Below are 17,910 nucleotides of genomic sequence, written 5' to 3'. Positions count from 1 at the left end.
GTTCCGTCCCACACACAGAAGATTAGAGGCTCTGGGCGGGACCTAGGAATCTGCCGGTTAAAATCCCCCAGAGTGAGGCTGGGAATGTTCCTTTGAAAGCCAATGTCTGGGGCTGGATGGGGATAGATGCGTCTGGCGGGTCTCTAAAACCAAATTTGAGTGAATTTGTCCAGCGGCAGACCGCTGGTTCTCGGCGCTTCAGTTCCTCTCTCTGGCAGGACCTGGTTCTGTCTCTACTTGTTGCTAGGCTGCAGGGCGAGGACATTAGTAAGTGCAAAGATCTGGGGAAAGCGCTGCAGCCCGGCTGGGAGAGAAGCTCTTACTCTTCCCCTCCCGGATTCCTCGGGATAACTCTGCAGTCTTGCTTCTCCCCCAGCTCTGGGGGCGGCGGTGCCTTTAACAGACCTGACCAATCGCCCGCCCATTCCCACCGCCGCTCCTCGGCGCGCCGGTCGGGGCTGGATTGGCTGGGCCTGGCGCGCGGCCTGCTCCGCCCCCACCGCTCTCTGGTTGGTGGCGGCTGCCGCGGGCGCGGGGCGGGTCCGCCGGCGGGGCGGGGCGGCCGGTTCCCGGGGCAGGGCTGGCGGCTGTACGGCAGCCGGAGGCTGAGCCGAAGCCGGAGCCAGCGCGGCCGCAGAGTACGGACGCCGGCGGAGTACAATGAGGCAGCCAGCGGATCCGGGGTGAGCGCGTTCGGGGCCGGGCGGGCGGTGGAGGGAGCGCCCGTGGAGAAGGCCGGCGTGGGGGAGCGGTCCCAGCCCGCGGGGGTCCAGGGTGCCTCAGGGGCCAGCGGCCGTTGGCGCGGCGGGGCGCAGGGGTCGAGCCCCCCAAGGCCCCGCCCTGCTGTCACCGCCCGGGGTGGGGGGTGGACGCGGACGCCCACTCGCGACGCCCCCCCGGGAGCACCTTTCCTTCCTGTGGGGCGGTGCGGGGCGGTGTGGGCTGACCGCGGCCAGACGTGCTCGCCGTCCAGTCCTCTTAGCCTGCGGTCCGCGGCTCTCCCCGCCCCCCCCCCACCTACACCCCCCCCCCACACGCACCCCCCGGCTCGGCCAGGGCCCAGGAGACCGGTCCGCATCCCAACTAGGGAAACAGCTTGTCCATTGATGAATGGGGCCCCGGGTTCCTGCCGCCCCCTTGCCCGCGTCGTCGCGAAAGGCTGGGAAGTCGAGAACCGCAGTTACTTTGACGCGGATCTGTCAGTGGCCGTCGGCGCCTCGGGTTGTTTTCCTCCAACTCCTGGAAGTCGCGGGTGGCCGTGGGCTGGTTCGCATGCCTTAGCCCTGAGGCGGCGGCGTGCCGAAAGGCGGGGATCGGAAGGTTAACAAGTGACATTGGGCTGAGGCCTAACGCCAGGTGTCCTGCCCGCGAGCGCGAGGGTGACGGTGGAGGCGGTGGCTGCCGGTGAGCGCACGGCTGGAGGAGCCGGTGGGACCCGGAGAAGGAGGACTTGAGCGGCACCGCGCACGCTGCCCAGAACGTGCGGCGGCTGCGGGAGTTGGTGCAGGGGAGTTTGCCTTTTTTTGAGAGAAAAAAAATAAAGGGCTTTTGGAAAACTTAGCCCCTCAGTGGGTTGATGGTTACTTCATCGGTTGTTATGGTTACAGGGCATCAAATGTAAAAGCAGTCAGTTTACACCCTCGCTCTTTCCCCAAAGCTCTGAAGTACTTTGTCACTGCGTTTTATAGACACTGTACAGGGAGGACATTCTTAGAGTTGAAGGAACAGCGTGGGCTCCGTGAAGGCAGAGGTGGTGCCATATGCACGTTTGAAGTCCCAGGTCTTGACACCGCATGGCTGCTCCGCACGCACGAGAATGGAAGGGGACCAGCCTCTTGCATGTTTTGATGATTTTCATGGAAAGGACTTAAAGGAGTCCCCCTGTCAGGAGCCAGATGTAAGCTGGAAGTAAGCGGAGTGACTTTTTTTTTTTTTAATATATTTTATTGATTTTTTACAGAGAGGAAGGGAGAGAGATAGAGAGTCAGAAACATCGATGAGAGAGAAACATCGACCAGCTGCCTCCTGCACACCTCCAACTGGGGATGTGCCCGCAACCCAGGTACACGCCCTTGACCGGAATCGAACCTGGGACCCTTCAGTCCGCAGGCCGACGCTCTATCCACTGAGCCAAACCGGTTTCGGCCGGAGTGACTTTTATATGGGAACCTGGAAGGGAAAAAGGAGGACCAAGTGATCCCTGAGTTCTGGGTTAGGGAGTGTCGGTTAGGGGTGTGGGTTCAGTGCATGGGGGACACAGTGGAGCTTATCTCACAGGAAGCATTGGAAGTGTGAAACGGCCGTTTCTATTAGCTCTTACCCAGCCCTTAAACTATTTCAGTATTCTTTCAAATTCTTCCAAAAGTTGGCAGTTGGTCTAAACTTAGGGAAAACAAGTCGGCTCCCTGAAGTGATGGAGACAGTGGGATTTTTTGCGGGATAGGACAGGGGCCTCTCTGGGAGTGTCAGTGAAGGTTGAAGCAGGGGTGTGGAAGGGGTCTGGGGGAACTCAGCTTGCCTGCACATTTATCTCCGGGAGAAGGTGCCGTATCTTAGAGGAAGGAGATTAGCAAACTGATTCAGATCAGAAGATGGTAGTAATGAGACGACTGACAAGTAACCCAAGGGCTGGGACAGATGAGAGGGAAGGGAAAGTGCAAGAGTTTGGTTGGGCAGAGTGTGCTAGGCCTTGCTGAGGTTTAAAGAGCGACATTGTGTGAGAAGATTGGCAACATAGCATCCACCAAGAGTATTATTTGTTTGTTAGCGATTATGCTTTAGAGCAGCGGTTCTCAACCCTTTGGGGGTTGAATGACCCTTTCACAGGGGTCGCCTAAGACCATCGGAAAACACATATATAATTACATATTGTTTTTGTGATTAATCACTGTGCTATAATTATGTTCAATTTGTAACAATGAAATTGGGGGTCACCACAACATGAGGAACTGTAATAAAGGGTCGCAGCATTAGGAAGGTTGCGAACCACTGCTTTAGAGTGTGTTTAGAGGAGAAGCAGGAGGTAGAATAAATGTATAGGATGTTTTGGAGTTTTGGTCAAAAAGAAGTTGCTTATAGTAAAAAATATTCAACTAATTTTTATTGGGAGTCAGGTGTGTGCCAGAAATTGCTAGGCATTGTGGGTATGATGGAGGAAAAAAACATGGGATAAGTTTGTTTCTACCTGCCATATGATTTACCTTCCCTCCAAGTCAAAAGCTCTCATCTTCTGAGGATTTGCTAAAGCTCTTGAGGAAAGAAAAGGGAGAAATGCATAGAATATTACTTTTTGTTATTATTATTTAAAAATATTTTTATTGATTTCAGAAAGGAAAGGAGAGGGAGAAAGAGATAGAAACATCAGTGATGAGAGAGGATCATTGATTGGCTGCCTCCTGCACTCCCCCTACTGAGGATCGAGCCCACAACCCAGGCATGTGTCCTGACTGGGAATCTAACCGTGACTCCTGGTTCATAATGGGTTGATGCTCAACCATTGAACCACACCGGCTGGGCCATAGAATATTACCATAAGAACAAAACAGAGCAACAGGGAAATTCTTCTAGCTGTAGGTCACTTTTGGTATCAAACTGAATCTTCAAAGGCTGGTTTTTCTGTCAGGAGTGGTATAAAACTATCTTCATCCTTATATGTATTGATTAGTATCTTCTGTTGTGTTAAGTTCCTGATCTCCTCCCCCCGCCCCCCTTTTCACTATCAATTCATTTATTCAAAAGTTTGGAAGTTCATTAAACAAATAGTGTCCCTGTCCTCCAGGTGCTTCCAGTTCATTTTCTTTGCCTGAGTATCCCTCAAGGTCTGCTTTCTTCTATCTGATCCTCATTCTCTCCTGAGGGTCTCCCTGAGGTCACAGGGAATATTTGCTGTTTGATTCTGTCCCAAAGCAGAATCCGTAGGTGGCTAGTTTAGAAAAGAGAGCATTTGCTGAAATCCAACTCTGCCTTGTATTACTTTCCCCATACACTAGTATATATTTCATCTCCAGCATCGAACAGCCCCCTAGGGAGATAGCCTCATTTTATAGAAGAGGAAACTGAGGCTCAGAGTAGTTCAGTAACTTTCCCAGGATGATAAACTGGTTAGATGGTGGAGCAAGAATTTCAATCAGGGACTTTATGATTCCAAAACATGCTTTTCCCATTAGGCCATGTTTCTTTTCCCAGAATAACGACAGTTTATTCAAGATAGTCTGGCACAGTGTCTTCTTTGGACATGTGAAAGGTCAGGTTCAGAGATGCGTGGAGAATTGCTGCAGTTATTGTGCTCATGGTAGAGCAAGAATTAGCACCCATGTCCTGCCTCTCTACCTGGTGCATTTTTGGGTAATTCATATAGCCATGGGGAAGTTTGAGTTTGTGATGGGTGATTAGACTTACCAGGTCTGTATCCCTCTGCTTCCATTTACCAGCACTGTAACCTTGGGAAAATTATTTTCTCTCTCTCTATCAGTTTCTTTATCCGTAAAATGGGACAGTATTTACATTTAAACAATGCAAAGACAGTACAATTTGTCTCATCTTAACATTTCTGGAAAAAAAGTGTCTTATAATCTATGGAAGTTACAGTTGTAGTTGTCAGTGATTTCCCTTTTTTTGTACATAAAATACTCGTGTGTCTTATAATCATTGCAGTCTTAGATTAGGTGAACTATGGCAGTACATTCTTTATAGGTGGTTGTGAGGATGCCATTAAGTCACTCATGTGTTTGGCACATAGGCAGCACCCAATAACAGTTGATGCTGTGGAATGACAGAACAGACAGTTAACTGGCAGGTGGCTCCAGGGAGCATCTAGTAAGATGGTGCCACTCAGAGCCCAGGCAGTAATCTGTGACCTGTGGGCCAGAGGAACCTTTTCCAATTTGTGTGGAACTCTGTCCTTTGGCTGACTCTTGTCCCCGTGAGAAGCATTAACTTCAGGAGCTAACGAGCCATGGACAGATAGCTCCCTTTGCCCTGCTTATTCATTAAGATGTTTGTCAACTTTAAATCCCAAGTTAAAAACAAATATCATTATAAAGATTGGAAATCCACGCTGCTGTGAATACTCTTACATGTGAATTTTAACAGTCTTCTATATAACCTTGCTAAACTGTTTATAATGCTTAATTGCATTGCGTGAAATGTCCATGAGACATTAATTAGAAGGATGCTGGGAGGCCATGGAAGTACGGGAGCCTTTGACTGGCATTGGTTGAAGTAGAGAGAGCACTGGTGTTAGTTAGCATCAAGAGGCCTGCTTCCAGTCCTGGGGGTTTCACCTGTTGACCTGTTTATCCTGGGGGTTTATCCTGTTTAAACCTTTCATCCCCCTATGAGTAGTAGATACTATTATCAATCTTATTTTAAGATGAAAAAACAGATTCAGAGAAGATAAGTAACTTGTCCAACCTCATAGAGCAAGTGCAAGGGCTTGTGGGTCGACTAGAACTCAGGCTTATTTATGCTGCTTCCCAGTATGAGTTCTGTGGTTGTTTCAGGTGGATCCTGCTCATCTTGGAATCCTCTCAAGCCATGCACCCTGGAAGTTTTCCCAGTTTAAAAAGTAAGATTCCCCCTGCTTTGAAGTCACAAATTCCAAGCCTTTTATTATGTACTGACACCTGTTTAAATTCCGAATTCTAGGTCAGAACATCTGTCATATATTGGGAGACCTTTGTTAAACCTAACCAATAACCCTTATGGAGGTTGCAGAAGACTTGAGTCCTTGAAATGAAAGTTTTCCTTTTGTGAACAAAAGCCGTAGGCCAGGTCACTGTGAGCATAAGTGGGCACTGTTTTGGGAAGAATCTAACCTTTTGCTCTAGCCGATTTGGCTCAGTGGATAAAGCGTTGACCTACGAACTGAAAGGTCTCAGGTTCAATTCTGGTCAAGGGCATATGCCTGGGTTGTGGGCTTGATCCCCAGGGTTGGGGCGTGCAGGAGGCAGCCAATCAATGATTCTCTCTCATCATTGATGTTTCTATATCTCTCTCCCTCTCCTTTCCTCTCTGAAATCAATAATAATAATAATAAAAGAACATTAAAAAAAGAATCTAACCTTTCGTTGTTGAAATTGGTGGTGGGATGGGAAAGGTGGGTGGGCTTTGAAACAACCAGGTAACCTTTGTCTATTGGGTTTGCCTGGATGTTGGTTCTTAGGACTCTCCCTAAGAAGATGATTGGAAGTAACAAACTGAATGCCTCCAGCTTATCCTAACAGTTGAGAACAGCCCAGGGCAGGAGGAGCTCTCTTCAGTCATAAGCGTATTTAGGGTTTGAGATTTAAATTCACCCTTTGGATTGCTCCTGCAATAACCTTTCAGAATCACAATATGCATTTTATGAGTTTCATTTCTCTTTTGTTACTTAAAGCTGACATAAGCTGGCCTGTACTCTTACTCAATTTTGAGTCTTTTCTTAACATCTAATGCTGTCTTTTAGGCAGTGTTCCTAAAGCTGGTTATATTTATCACTTGGGGCTTGAAATAGAGAATTTAAAAACCTTTCCACTGACTGAAGAATGATTATCAGTCTTTCAACAAAAATTTAAGCGTCTTCTGGAGCCAAGCATTGTGTTTGGCATTGGAAATCTACTGGGGAGCAAAACAGATGTGTTCCTGCCAGCACATAGCACATTATGTAGCCTAGACAATAAATAAGTCAACAAACATATGTACTGTATACATTAAATTGTGGTAAGTGTGAAATCATCTTCCTCTGAAGAAAAAGAACAGGGCACTGAGAAAGTATAAAGAAAAGGAGCTATCAACTGGGAGTGTTGGGAAGAGCATTTCAAGAGAGGGAGCAACATGTGGAAAATATGACTGCAATGAGGAGGGACAACGAGGAGAGGGGTAAACATGGGAAAGGCAGGAAGAGCAGCACAGGGTAGAGGTGAGGAACTGGGGCTCAGGAGCCACACACTGCTTGAGGAGCCTTGGGAATTTCTTAATTTGTTGGTGCCTCAGTTTCCCACCTTAAGTGGCTGTAGGGATTGAATGAACTAGTGTCCCGAAGCTCCGAGAGCAGTGCCTGGAATGTACAGGAAGACCTGTGGATAAGGGTTTGCTGACTCTCAGGTAGAGGGGAACTTGACCTAGAGTGGACGAGCTTTTGTTCTTGGTCAACATTTCCATCATTCCATGTGTAAAGTAACCAGAGGGCTGAAGGTAAGATTAAAATGGCTAATTTGCATGTCTGCTAGAGGCATTCTAAGGTAGCTTGGTGTTGGATGGTCTGTAATACGCTGTACTTGGGGAGCACTTCCCATGGACTCTCTGCTGTCCCTGTAGGAGCCTGTGCAGTGGGTGCAGTGCCCACCTTGAAGGAAGGATGGACCAGAAGCAGTTGTTTCTCTGCTCCTTCCTGCAGTTGTCTTCTTTAGTGTTTGGATATGGAAGGTAGATTTTTTAGCCTTTTTTTCTGATAAGAGGAAGCGGAGATCAGTGACCTTATTAGCAGGTGATCAAACATGGTGACTCAGAGCTGCTATGTGCAGTACCTGCTTGAACCCCATCTCCAGTGTAATTTGATCTGATGCTTTGTCACCTGGAGGAACAACCACACCTTGGGATCACACAGGACAAGAACATCATAAAATGAATCACTGGCTTTGGTTCTTTGGCTTGGTTTGTATATTCAGCAAAATACTATGAACCCATCTATATCAAAGTTTATAATTATCCTATAGCATATTTGTTAGAACTGATTGCATTTGTATATAATTGTATTCTTTATTAAAAATAAACTTTTATTCTGAAACTTTTTTTTAAATTCACAAAAGTAAAGAATAATATAATGAACCCCATGTATGGATCACTCAGTTCCAATAATTATTGACATTTGACCAGGTTTATTCCAAGATAGATCCATATTAGAAGCATTGTTGGTGGATTTCCTCTCACAGTAGAAAACATATTTTAGATGTGGTTCTAGAGCAAAATAAATTTGCACATGCTGCAAATTACAGGATTGGTGTTAGTTGAAATTCAGGACCTGAAATGAATGTTTCTTGCAAGCCTCTTATAGCCTTGCTAATGAAAAGCAGGCATAAAAAATTAGAGTGCTTTCAGTTAATCTGTATATTTACTAAATACTGACTATGTGTTTACTAAATAGTGCTTTCAGTTAATCTATGTATTTACTAAATAATCTATGTATTTACTAAGTATTTGGCAGTGTGTAAGGTATATATATACAGTATATATAAAAAGTAAGCCCTGGCTGGTATGGTTCAGTTGGTTGGAGCGTCCTCCCATAAACCAAAAGGTCATGGGTTTGATTCCTGGTCAGGGCATATACCCAGGTTGTGGGTTCAATCTCTCATCGGGGTGCATGCAAGAGGCAACCCATATACCTTTCAATAGTGTTGGAAATGTGCTGTTAATCTGGTAGCTACTAGCCACATATGACTATCGAACATTTGAAACATGGCTAGCGCAACTGAGAAACTGAAGTTTTAATTTTAATTAATCTTCATTTAACATGTGGCCACATTGGACAGTGTAGCTCCAAGGTATATAACACCATCAGTTTATAAAACCTCAAGAGAAGATAGAATCCAGCACAAACTAATTTCAACAACAAATGAAGGAGCACAATTCATATGCTATTCCTGAACTGAGTACATTTTAGAGAAAAGAGTTTGATTACATCGAAGGAAGAACTGCCTATTGGGTTCATGGTCTTCCTGTAAGAGCCAGGTTTGGGTGGTTCAAAAACCTGGAGAGGTTAGATTGGATGCCATGTCTCCTGGGGCTGAGGATCTTATGAAAAGAGGAGTGAATCCCCTGAGTGCAAAGTGCTTGTGCTGCTTGTTGCATTGTGGATTGTCCCTAAGAGGTAGAGAGGAGCCTGTTAAGTGGCTCATATTAAGCTGTCAGGAGGTAAGAGGACCCAGCTTTGAGAGTTATTTTCACTGCCAGGAGGATTTAGAGCAGGGTGGGAAACATTTTTGTGCCAAGGACCAATTTGATATTTATAACATCATTCGAGGGCCATACAGAATTATCAACTTAAAAATTATCCTGCCTGGCCGGCATGGCTCAGTAGTTGAGCATTGACCTATGAACCAGGAGGTCACGGTTTGATTCCCAGTCAGGGCACATGCCCAGGTTGTGGGCTCGATTCCCAGTGCGGGGGGGGGGGGGGGGGGGGGGCGGTGCAGGAGGCAGCCAGTGAATGATTCTCTCCCATCATTGATGTTTCTATCTCTCCCTCTCCCTTCATCTCTGAAATCAATAAAAAAAATATTTTAAAAAATTCTCCTGCTATATTTGGTCAAACATTTAATTAGCGTACCCTAATGCCAGACCAAATGATCTCACAGGCCTTATACAGCCCACAGGCCAGATGTTCCCCACCCCTGATAGAGGCTCAGAGGAGACATGCCAAGGCCTTGGTCACTTTACCCCTAGCATATAGTAGATGCTTTGATAAACATATTTCAAAAATGGATGACAGTTTTTAGGAATAGATTTAAGAGCAAATAAGGAGAACGGCTTTAAATTTATCTAGAAATTCTGACAAATAAATGCCAAGGGAAATTTAATACCAGTGAGCTGCGGAGTATACATAGCAAGTGTTTTCTGCCAGAGGAAATTGACATTTCTCTTCAAAGCAGAAAATGCAAGCTGGCCTTTAGGCCTTACCAGTGTTGATTTTCATCTTTAAACATCTCTTGAATGGTTTCTTTCCAACTTCACTGCCACCACTCTGGTCCAAATGACCATCTTTTTGCTTGGAAGATAGCAGCCGCCACCTTACTGCTCTCCCCACAGCTACTTCTACTCCTTTCTAATCTATTAACACCAATGCAATCAGAATGGTTTAAAAAATTCCTAATATGATCATGTTATGTCCTTGCTTGAAATCCTATGAAGGCTTCTTATTGCTCCTGGGGTAAGAGCTACATTCTGAACCTGTTTTCAAAAGCTGTGTGATGTAGTCCCTCCTATCTTCTACTTTCTTCTCTTGGTTTATTATCTTCAAGGCACCTTTCTGTCTCCTGTTGGAAGGGAGCTAGCCTTTCAGGAACTGAACCACCTGCTCATTCTTCAGGAAATGGTTCCACCCCCTCACCTCACTGTCTTTTTTCTGGTCCTTTATAGCACTTCTCACCACTTCTTATTCCACATTTGTTAGCAGACATCTGCTTTCCCCCTTCCTCCATGAGGGCAGGGAAGATCTTTTTGATTTTGTTCACCATTATATACCCAGTACCTAGTACAGTATCTGACCCATTGCACAAGCTTCTTAAATGTTTTTTGGGTGATGAATGAATAAATGAATGCAAGCACACTAGAAAACAAGGGAAACTTGAAAAATGCAATTTAAAACTTGGTTTGTTAGAGGGATTGAATAGTTTTAAGAGTAGAATAACCCAGGAAGGGACATGAGACAGGAAGAGTCCATGGGGGTTTCAGCTGTCCAGTGGGTTTAGAACTGTCTTACAAAAGAAGCATGTTCTGTGCCCTTGACCCAAACTTGAAAGGCTTTCCACCCACCAAGTTACAAAGGTGGAACCTCTTGTCTGGACAGGCTTCCTGTCCCAGCCTCAGGAGGCTTTATTCTCTCACTGAGTATGTCATCGATGGCAGGGGGCTCCAATTTGAGACCTCAGCATTGGAGTCTGACCTTGGCAGCCCACAGTGAAGGGTGTAGTAATCTTCCTCTTTCTAGAAGGGAGGGATTCTGCCTATTCGTGTTTGTCTTTCTCTCCTCCCTCTTACCCACTGCCCTCAGTGCCATTAGCAAATCAGAGTACTGGCCCGTGAGAGGTGTTGGGCAGGTGTTTGTTAATAGTCCTAAAGAGGCCGCCAGGCAGTAGTAGGAAGGAATTGCTGTTTGCACCTTTGTGGGGTAGAAGCTTCCTGCTGTGGGTAGAACAGAGGCAGCTGTGTTTAGATCTGATCCTGCAGTTGGGGAGACCTGTGCTCTTCTGAGGCCAACTTCTAGGTGAGGGGAGGAGCTTGCCAGTGCTCATGAGATCCACTTGTCTTGGGGGAGGGGCTCATAGAGACCTGGATCTTCATGGGAAACTTTGAGATTCTAAATAGGAAAGAGAAGGACTTGAGGCAGAGATAGTGTTTTAATTTCTTCTGAAACTTTTGTGATTGTGACTCTGAAAGAGAAAACTGATATTGATGTCGCTAGCTGGTGTTTTAGGTAAGTTTCTTTTGTTTTGTTTTGGAAGGAAGGGACTGGTTCCCTAGACCAGGTACTTTGATAACCAGAGAGGAGGTAATTCCTGAAGACCAGAGCGATGTGTTTTCTGGGAGACTTGCAAGTCTGGTTTAGAAGGTTTTAAGCTGAAGCATTAAGGGGACAGAAGAAAAAAATATACAGGAAAATTGCAGAACCATATATCATAGAGACCTGTGTAGCTTTAGTGGTGCCCAGAAACTCTCAAGTAGAAATTAGCACCAAAGCTGGTTGAGAACACCGCTGAGAGAGGAGAAGGTAAATTCTTGCCTGAGGGTGAGCAGCTAAATGCCTCCGTGCCCTGGAAACCTTAACAGCACAGCCAGGTAAATACGATCTGATGGTAGGGTAGATTGGAATAGAGCAAAGTACTGTGGGTACATCTGGCTCCAAAAGAAAACTCTATGAGAGAGTCATTCTGTGTGCCCTGATCATAGGAGGCTGATGGAAAGCATTTCAATTATGATGGAAAGAGCAGGTTATGTCATTGTAAGACTCTGCCTGCCAGACTGAGGGAGCAATGATTTTACCCCCATAGGCAGATTTTAAAAGAGGTCCCCTGACAGGTATAGTAGGCCATACAGAGTTTGAGGGGAATTTTATTTAAAATGGACTATGGTAAATTCTAACCCAAGTTTGCTGATAATTTTACCTCTGAGAGCAGGTAGAGAGAAGTGTGTGTGTGTGTGTGTGTGTGTGTGTGTGTGTGTGTGTGTGTTGGGAGTGGTGTTGCTTGGACCTAACAATAACAAATAAAGAAAAGCTGGTTGATAGTGAGAGCATGGGGTAGAGCCATCAGAGGGCAAGGGAGCCAGTGACTGTAGCCCAGGAACAAGCACAGAGCTCAGGTTCATGCAGACTGGCTCCACAGCGCCTGCTCTTAACCACCAGTCACTGGGCTGAGCATCTTCTGCCTTATATTGTTTCCTTTGATAACATGATGGACCTGCTCCTTATGGAAGCTGCAAGAGGAGCCATCTTGGTGTCCTTAAGTCCAGATGCCTGTGACCTCTTGAATATTAGCCTACAGCAATGACTAATTTGATGTGGACCCTCCTTGGTTTCCTATCCAGTACCTATGCTAGGAAGTCTGAAAGAAGGTCGAGCTGCTTTCTCTGGCTAAGTTCAGAGGCAAGAACGAAGTGGAAAATCATCAGAGTACTAGAAAACCCACGGGAAAGAGGTTGCTTTCGTTTTAATTTCCCTGGGTAGGCCACTGTCTGGGGATATGATGAGTGGTATTCGATCCTGATGGGGTAGGTTAATAGTAAAGCAGGAACATTAATATTTTTTTTTAAGGCTGAAACTCCCAACAGAAATGACTGTTGATCATGCACTGAGCCAGAGACAAAACTCATTTGGTCAGCCTAACTTTTGTCTTGAGACTTGACTGTGATCAAGAGGGATGTTGGCAGAGGCTAAATATAGCCTGCAGTGAATTTTATTTCATGAGGTCTGGTTTGTGGTATGAAAATCTTATGGAAGGAAAAAACACATCTTGAATTTCTGACTTAGGTGATAGAGTTATTTTGGTAGCAGATGTAGCAAGTACAGGGCCTAGAATTTTCTGGGGCAGATGGTCAAGAGGACCTTCCAATGATATGAATTTATAATGCCTGAGTGTTAATCTTAAAAAGAAAATTTAAAGCGTGTTTAAAATACCTTTTTTTTTTTTTACCCACAGCTTAGACATCTTCCAGAAATTGCAGGTTTAACTATTTCTAAATCCTAACTCTACTCTGGGCTGATAAGAATTTTAGCTCTTTTGTGTTATCTGTTGGAATTGACCCATTAACTTCAATTTCCCCTCCCAGAAACGCTCTCCTGCTCCTCCTGGGCTCCCTTCTATGCTATGGTGGGGTACCCTTGCTTCTGACCCAACACTGTGTTTAGTAAGCACAGAGCAGGTGGGAACTGTTGATTGATTAATGTTGAGTGAGAGGGGTGCTTGGTAGCAAGCTGAGGAAAAAAGGTACCTTGAGGGGATTTTTGCCATGTTTTTCTATTTTAGGAGTTTATTTATACAGGTGCCCAAATTGGGATTTTAAGTGGGAATGAGATTTTTGCAACAGTATAGCAGGGGCAGTTATGTAGTTCAGCCCTGTCAGTTCCTGTTTCTGCCATCATTATAGGACATCCATCACTCTCTCAGTGGTGTGATGCTATTGCTAAGGAAGGGAGTGGCCCTGCTGGACTACAGGAAGCCCAGAAACTGGCTTCAGAAGCCCTCATCCAACCACTGTGATGATTTCAAGCCAAATTCTTTGAGGCTTGAGAAGGGCTGATTAATTAGGTTGTCCCCACATTGAGTTAAAACAGGCTGGTTATCCATTGATCCTTTGAGCATTCAGCAGATGATGTTGCTCAGAAGACTGTGGCTGTGCGTGGGGACTGTCACTGGGCAGGTCCAGACTCTTTCAGTGAAAGTTAGTCTTCTGTGAATCTCTTAAATGATGTCCTTACCCTTTTTGCCATTCCTCTTAAGGAAGGTTTTGAAGAATCTTAAAGCAAGTACTATTTGAATAGCACTACATGTGACAAATTATCTTCTCTCTATATATAAGATCCTTAGCGACAGTTATGACTGAACGACTGGAACGACCGGTCACTATGACGTGCACTGACCACCAGGGGTCAGACACTCAACGGAGGAGCTGCCCCCTGGTGGTCATTGTGCTTCCACAGTTTACAGTGGGGCCAGGATGAGCGGCAGCGGTGTGGCACCTGGCCCCGGCTCAGGCTTCTCCCCTGCCACCTGCTGCTTCAGCACTGCTACATCCCTTGGGGGATGTTGGACTGCCAGGATCAGGCTGAAACCTGCAGTCCAATATTCCCCGAGGGGTCCCAGATTGTGAGAGGGCATAGGCCAGGCTGAGGGACCCCACCCGTGCACGAATCTGTGCATCAGCCTCTAGTTAATTATAAATGGCTAATTAGGTTCTTTTTCCTCAGATTAAGACCTTATAAGTCATTGCGCCAGTTTTTCTTTTTTTTTTTTTGTTTTTTTTTTAAAATATATTTTTATTGACTTTAGAGAGGGAAATGGATAGAGGGAAACATCAGTGATGAGAGAATCATTGATTAGCTGCCTCCTGCACACCCCCTACTGGAGATCAAGCCCACAACATGTGCCCTGACTGGGAATCGAACTGTGACCTCCTGGATCATAGGTCGATGCTCAACCACTGAGCCACACTGGCCCAGTGTGCCAGTTTTTCTTTTTTTAACTTAAGTAAGTACTTAAGTATGTTTTGGAATTTTAATTTGTTTTTCAATATATTTTTATTTGTGGAGTGTTTAGAAAGTAAACAGCTATTTCCCCATTAAGATCTTAGCACCAAGAGTAAAAATACCAACAAAGCTTTGGGAGGCATTAGAAGATTGTCATCTTCCTGGAGCAGGACTTCACCCTGCTCTCCCTCTTCTGTCTGGCCCAGACTCCCAAAAGACCAGCATCCAAAGGTTTAGACCAAAACTCTACCCCTCTTACTCAAAACAATATAACGAGTTCTTTAAATCTGACCTTGGGGAGAGGAAGGGAAAAATCTGTCTTCTTACAAATTGAATACAACATCTTGTGGGTATTTGTGTATGTGTATTTGGTGGTGGCTCTGGAGTCTTTGATATTCATCAGGCTGGAAAGAGAAAGGTTAAGGAAGAACTCCAGTTCTACAGTCTTTTGCTCCTCTCTTCTAAAAAGGTCTAAAGCCAGCTTTTTAGAATGGAGGGACCAATTAATAGTAGGGGAAGAACCTAGAGCACAGACTGCAGGTCCCTAACTGGTAGGGGTCCACACAGGCCAGCCTGGCTTTTCTTTCTCCTAATACTCATACCAGGCTATCCCTGGGTCCCTGAGATTCTCTTTCCTCACTTCTGGCCTCTCTCCCTTCTCAAATACTTAAGATATCCTTTGTGGGAGGGCATGGGGTAAACTTGGCCTCCAAGCCAGGTAACTTGTGCCAGGATATTTTCTCCTTGGTTTTCTTAGTTCCTTTTGATGAATTCCCTAATTGCCCCCACCTCCGCCCAAGTTCTCACAAGGCCTCTCTTTTTAATTTTTCTTGGGTTTATCTCTTTTATACGACCTTTTCTTCTCCTTTCTCCTCCTTTTTTCCCCTTCCCTTTGTTCCCTGTCACTGGCTTTGCTATTAGGTCTAGTAATTCTTGTCTGTAGCCAGAAAGGGGGCCATGATGTAGACTCGGGGGCTGGTACTCCCAACCCTGTGACTCTGGATGCTGTATTCTGTCCCTCCCTGGAATGCCTGGAAGGAGGTCTCAGCTCACCCCAGCAGAGAAGTTTTGCAGTTTCTGACTGGTCTTGAACACAAACCTGTCATCGCTATCACTGGCTCCTTCCTTTTCTTGTGGACCTCATGTGTGTCCCATGATGGTGAGCTCTGCTCATGAAAGTATGATTCTGTTTTATATTCTTTATTCCAATTTTGCTAGAGGCAGAAAAGACAGAAGTTACTGCCTTCAGAAAGTTCATTCTTACAGGGGCAGGCCAATATCTATAATAATAAAGCATAACATGCTAATTAGACCGGACGTCCTTCCAGACACCTTCTAGACGAAGCTGGGGCTGTGAGGGAAGCCTGGGTCCCGGGTGCCAGAGGAAAGCCAGTGCCGGCAGCCAGGGGAAGGAAGGCCTACTCTTGCACGAATTTTGTGCATCAGACCTCTAGTATAAGATAATGCTGGCGACGAATGTACATTATTGTAATAGAACCCTATTAACAGAAATTTAAATTACAGTCAAAGATGATCATCTTCCACCTTTGTAGTGTAAGCTTCTTCCCCTCTCCAAATTTGTTCCTCAGTGCTCTGGGGGCAGGGAGGGGTTCAGGGATCTGGCCCTGAAAGGGTTTTGGAGGAAGGTCTCCTCTTGCTACGAGAATTCATTAGCCCCTTGGCAGCACACACCTTCAAGCCACGGTGAGCATGTGATCTGGGAGGCCTCTGCTTAGGAAACTAGATCTCTTAATTGATAGAGCCACCTCATGAGCTAGTAATGCAAGCTGTTGGTAATTACAAAAAACCTACTGTGAAATTCATCTAAAATTAATAAAGAGCCAGCACTGTGGATTTTAAATACAGAGGAAGTTATGACGTTGACTGTCAGTTATCTGAGGGTAGATTATTTCTTGCCCGTCTTTAAGCCTTCACCTCCCTTTGCTCCCCATTGTGCCTGTGGGCTCCCTTCCCACTCTACTCCATTCTGTTTACATTTCCCCAGCACCACCCATTTTAATGGAAAGCTACCAAAAGTGCAGAGCATTCCCAAGTCATTTGTTTGGGATTATCCATTTTACCTTCTTTTCTACGAAAACAGAAGTGAAAGGTCCAGTGTAATTAAAAGAAAACATTAAAACATGTGGAAACAAAAACTTGGGAATGAAAACCAGCTAGATGAATAGAACATGTCTGCTTTTCCGGATTTTTTTTTTAAGGACATTATTCAGTACTTGTGTGTGTGTGTGTGTGTGTGTGTGTGTGTGTGTGTGTGTGTGTGTGTGTGTGTAAGCATTTGAAGGTCTCTAGATCAGCACTTACATATACCATGGTGAATATAGTTAAGGAATTTTGAGGCTAAAAATCTTTACTGCTTTGGTGACATTTACTTTATAGGCATACCATCCCCTGATTTAATAGGAAAGATCTCTGGTCTATATGTGCTTTCATGTGACTTGAAAAGGAACTAACTATTCCATTTAAATAGATTTCAATTAGGATAATGGCTTCAAGACAACTCACAATGGTACATTTCCTACCTCTTAAGATAGAATTGTCAAATTATAGCAAATAGAGTTATAAATTATTTTGCAATTTTCTCAGCAGATGGTAATTTTTCCTTCTGTACATCCAGTCATTCTGGAAATAATCGTGTAAAGGTACCTTTTTCTAAAACTGATTATTTTTCAATACAATGGGACCTTTTGGTTTAGAAGAACTGGTAGAGGAAGATTTTAATTTGGGATAGAAAGCAGAAAACAGTAATTTTCATCCTCTCTTTTTTGTACCTCTGACCACATTTTTGAAGAAAGACCAAAAATTTCCATAGGTGTGAAAGAATATTGGTAACTGGTAGACTGGGAATGAAAGTGAGATTTTCAGAATAACAAGGTCCCCCTCTTCCATGGCTTGTAGAAACAAAGGATGTGCGATTACTGCAGGTCTAGCAGCTGGGGTTGGTGGGAGTAGAGAGTTCATGTAATCTATAGGATATTTAAATTTGTATCATATTCAAATTTCCATATTAGAAAAAGGTCATAGAGAGCAAGGGTTTGTCAAAACAAAAATAAATGAATTTTGAAAAATGGAAGGGAAATGTACATGTATTAATTCTTACAGAATGTTGAAAAAATTTAAATATCTAGGACACAGTTTGTTGAGGGAGCCAAAAAACAGTGGGAATGGTGACTTACAGTGTTATATTTGATGTAGAAATGCTCCCAATTGAAGAAAAAAATTGCCTGAGAGGAAAGTTTCTGTGGAGATGTGCCCTGTGTTTTGAATGATGTACTAAAGCATTGGAGACTCGGTATTCATTTAGATCTTTCTTAGGAAGCTGGATAAAATAATGTGTTTCTGAGAAAAAAAATAGTAACTCATTATGAAGTATCAAAGTCTTGCTGTGGAAATGCCAACATCCATGAGTCCAAAGCAAATCCAAGAACCAATATCCCAAGTGCAGATCTCACGGA

General features: G+C 44.7%; 1 protein-coding gene across 1 annotated transcript in view; it reads left to right on the top strand.

Moving 5' to 3' along the window:
* Positions 1 to 543: 543 nt before the first annotated feature.
* Positions 544 to 17,910, top strand: part of TEX2 (testis expressed 2) — a 95,423-nt gene continuing 78,056 nt past the window's right edge. Inside the window, exon 1 of the mRNA XM_059669957.1 lies at positions 544 to 683. The gene's annotated coding sequence lies outside the window, so the exon portion shown is untranslated. The remainder of the gene's footprint in view (positions 684 to 17,910) is intronic.

Source organism: Myotis daubentonii, chromosome 16 (genome assembly GCF_963259705.1).
Source record: "Myotis daubentonii chromosome 16, mMyoDau2.1, whole genome shotgun sequence".
NCBI lineage: Eukaryota > Metazoa > Chordata > Mammalia > Chiroptera > Vespertilionidae > Myotis > Myotis daubentonii.
Note: the sequence above shows the minus strand (reverse complement) of the source record. Positions and strands in the feature narration are given on the sequence as shown.